This window comes from Passer montanus, unplaced genomic scaffold (genome assembly GCF_014805655.1).
Source record: "Passer montanus isolate IOZ18808 unplaced genomic scaffold, ASM1480565v1 scaffold18, whole genome shotgun sequence".
NCBI lineage: Eukaryota > Metazoa > Chordata > Aves > Passeriformes > Passeridae > Passer > Passer montanus.
The window spans coordinates 12,937,477-12,941,720 of NW_024365381.1; positions in this window are offsets into that span (position 1 = coordinate 12,937,477).

Consider the following 4,244-nt stretch of genomic DNA (forward strand, 5'->3'; position numbering starts at 1 on the left):
TAAGTGCTTAATTAAACATATATTTGAGCCGCCAGTTTGGGACCACCAGTTAAGCAGCTACTTGTCCTATAGAGTTATGTAGCAAGAGCATCAGTTTGAAAGCAATAAAAAAGTAGTAAGCTTTGAGAAGTATTAAACTACTGGAATCTTGTGTATTTATTACAGCTTGCCTTGACTTTACCCTGCTGGAAAGTAGCCGAGCATAGGCACAGGGACAAGGGAGGGAAGAGGAGTTGTGAAACAAGTGTTATGGAGGGATTGGGAAGGGGGATCAAGGATCAGAGCTGTGCCTGGCTTTGCATGCAAGAATAAGAGTTAACAGTGACTCAGTGGACAGAAAGGTCAGTGCTAGTACAGGTATTCAGAGTGAGTTTTCATGGCCTAACAATAAATAGTGTTAGTCACCTCTAGATTATCTGGGATTAAGTGTATCATGGATAAAGATACCCCTGAGATGACTGATGCTGAATTAGCATGGTCTTGCTCACACAGCACTGTGCCACGCAGCATTGCATCTTCTGAGGAGCTGTGGCACCCCTGTCATCACAGCCTCTGGAGTCACCAGTGCTTCCCAGTGGCATGACACCTCCTTCTCCAAGCTTCCTTGGCTATTTCTGGTCTTCTGCTTTGACTGTGTTGTCTTGTCTTGCTGCTTTCTGGGATAATCCGGACTTTAATGTGTCTGGGTTTTCAACACAGTGAGAAGGGGTAAAGTAAAGATCAAAAAAAAGTCAATAAACCTGATGGACAGGGGAGGCATCTGCACAGCAAGACAATGCCCTTTTTATTTAGTCGTGTCTTACAATACAACTACTACATCATAAATTCAGAAACACATGTTTGTAGGGAGAGGTCCTCACAGATATTTTATTTATAATTGATTTTAATATCTTCCACTCAAATCTTCTGTTGTTTGAGTGATAGGCAAGTTGCAAAATATATCACTCAAGACTTAGGGAATTGGGCAATTAAACATGTTTGTGTGTTCTTTGTGTTCAAAATTGATTAATAATGGTAAGATACACCAACATTGTGCTTTTCAGCTAAAAGACAGTTAGATAATGTCAATAAATTCACAAATCTCATTGGCATTGCTTCTGTATCTGAAGAGCATGCACAAGCATAAATGTATTTTTTTTCTCACTAGGATGAACAGAATGAAAAGTCTGTTTCTTTCAAAACTCTTATTAGGCTATCAAGTAGAAATCATAGAATCATAGAATATCCTGGGTTAGAAGGGGCCCACAAGGATCAACAAGTCCAGTTCCTGGCCCTACACAGAAGAGCCCCTGTAATCACACCATGTGCCTGAGGACATTGACCAAACACTTCTTGAACTCTGTCAGGCTTGGTGCTGGGGAGCCTGTTCCAGTGCCACCCTCTGGGTGAAGAACCTTTTCCTAACATGCAATCTCAACCTCCCCTGCCACAACTTCAGACCATTCCTTTGGGTCCTGTCAATGGTCACCAGAGTGAAGAGATCAATATCTGCCCCTACTCTTCCCCTCAGGAGGAATTTGTAGACTGCAATGAGGTCTCCCCTCCGTCTTCTGTTCTCCAGGCTGAACAGACCAAGTGATCTCAGCCACTCCTCATACAGCTGTCCCTCCAGGCCCTTCACCATCTTCATTTGCCTCCTTTGGACAATCTATAATAGTTTCATGTCTCTCTTATATTGTGGCACCCAAAACTGTCCCCAGAACTCGAGCTGAGGCTGCCCCAGTGTAGAGCAGAGTGGGACAATCCCTTCCCTTGCCCGGCTGGTGCTGCTGGGCCTGATGCACCCCAGGACAGGCTTGGCCTGCCTGGCTGCCAGGGCACTGCTGGCTCATAATTCACTGTCAACCAGGACCCCCATGTCCCTTTCCTGCGGCAGTGCCCTCCAGCCTCTTGTTCCCCAGTCTGTCAACATATCCAGGGTTGCCCCATCCAGGTGCAGAATCAGGGACCTGCCCTTGTTAAATTTCATATGGTTGGTGAATGCCCAGCCCTCTGATTTGTTGGAGTCTCTCTGCAGGGCCTCCCTGCCTTTCAGGGAGTCAGCAGCTCCTCCCAATTTTCAGTATCACCTGCAAACTTACTTAGTAAGCCTTTGAGTCCTGCATCCCATTCTTTAATGAAGATGTTGATGAGCACTGGCCCCAGGATGGAGCCCTGCAGAACCCCACTAGTGACCAGCTGCCAGTCTGATGTCACCCCATTCACTATCACCCTTCGTGCCCAACCTGCAAGCCAGTTGCTTACCCATCACATGATGTGTTTATCCAGCTGTGGGCTGGACATTTGAAGGATGCTGTGAAAGACAACATGAAAAACTTTACTGAAATCCAACAAGATTACTTCAACACTTCCTTTGATAAACAAGGTGGGTTTCTTGGTTTTAAAGGGAAGATAAATTTGACAAACAGAATTTTCACCTTATAATTCTGTGTTGGCTGTCACTGATAACCCTGTTGTCCTTCAGTTGTTTTTCAATAACTCCCAGAATAATCTTATTCATATGATTATGCCATTTTCAGGTCATGACAATCATGACATGACATAATTTAATTAGTTTGTCTTGCAGCGGACTTGAAAACACCATATGGAATTTCAATGAAAGCCTGTGATGGTTTGAAAACGTTGTGAAGTTCCAGGTCACTTTAGTGTCACTGGGGCTCCTGAAAACATTCACTCAGTGCTTGCCATCAGTTAGGTAGTTAAACAAGGAGTTGAAAGTTATCTGAAGTGTATGAATTTCAATAGGAGTTTGTATTTTGTCTGTTTATAAAGCCATTATGTGCCCACTCCTTCAGAGCAAGCTGAAGGATATTGTTTCCAAAAAGATACACTGGAATTAAAAAGGCAACAGAAGGGACAAGGAATAACTTTCATCTTGAGGAAAAAACCAACCTGGAGTCTAGGACGTTTCAGATGAAATGACAGAAACTGAAGAGGGAACATAAGAGGCCTGCTAAAGGGAGAGCAGCATGGAGAAGGAAAATCAGGATCTTTCACCATCAAGTTGCAAGAGTAAGTGCTACTGAGTGAAATTATTAGACAATGTCTGAAACAAACAAAAAGCAATACTTTTTTGCTCAATGCATAATCACATTTGGAACTCATTGGTGCAAGATTTCATGGATCCTGATAGTATAAATGTGTTCAGAAAGGCATGAAACAAGTCTGCTGAAGGATGCAGCATCTGACTCAGCAAGCAGTTTTACCAATGATTGCCAGAGGCTCACGGGGGAAGATCCTTCTGAATACATTCCATTTCTTACACACCCCCTTAAACATCTTAGCTGGGACATTTTCAGAGAAAGTCTGCTCTAGATGACCCACATTTGGTCTCCTCCAGTATCGTCACTTTTATGAGTTCAGGAATAAAGGAAGCAGTAATATTTCAGTAAAGGAGGAAAAAATCAGTGCAAGAGACTTTTGTACTCATGAGTGCCAATGGTATACAGGCTTTGCTCTTGAATAAAACGAAACTACTTGTACATGGGTCGGGTTTTCTTCTTCTGAGAATGAAAACAGGCCTTACGTTGTCATTCATATCACATTTTTTGCATGAGATACAATTTATCTTTTAATAAAAACACTGTTCTGAGAGGAATCGCGTAAGGGGGCTGTTTGAAAACTGTGGAGGAAATGGAGTGCATGTGCCTACTAAACCAAAGCAGCTTCATCCTTGATCTCCACCAGTGTTCCCAGGCAGCCAGCACTAGGCAGGAGCCAGCCTGGGCACTGCCCAGTGGTGCTGGTGCCTGGTGTGGCTCTGCTGGGCCTCTGTGATGGGTTTGTAGCCATCCACCTGCACACTTCCATCCCAGGTAGCCTCTTCCCTGGAGAGCTGGAGATCAGGGCCATCCCACATAGCAGCTTCTGCTTAGAGACCACTGCTACATAGAGGAGGAAGAGAAGGAGAAAGATAAAGAAGAGGGAAGAATTCAGAAAGCAACAGAGTCTTGAGGGTTTATTTCCATGTTTACATCTGTCTGTAACAGCTTGGTGAATGTGTATGAAGTACCACTGGTTCTGCTGAGGTGCACAAGAGAAAAAGGATGGCCATGGGGAGCTGCAGGGGCCTGGTTTGCTGAAAAGTCACCACTCTTTCCAAACCCTTCTCCCTGAACCGTATACATTTAGAAGAGCAGCAGATCCCTCATTCCTGAGGGAACATCTGAAGGTGAAATGTCCTATGCACAGCACTTCAGAGACACAGCAATGCATGTTACACAACAATGAAGCTCTATTTACAA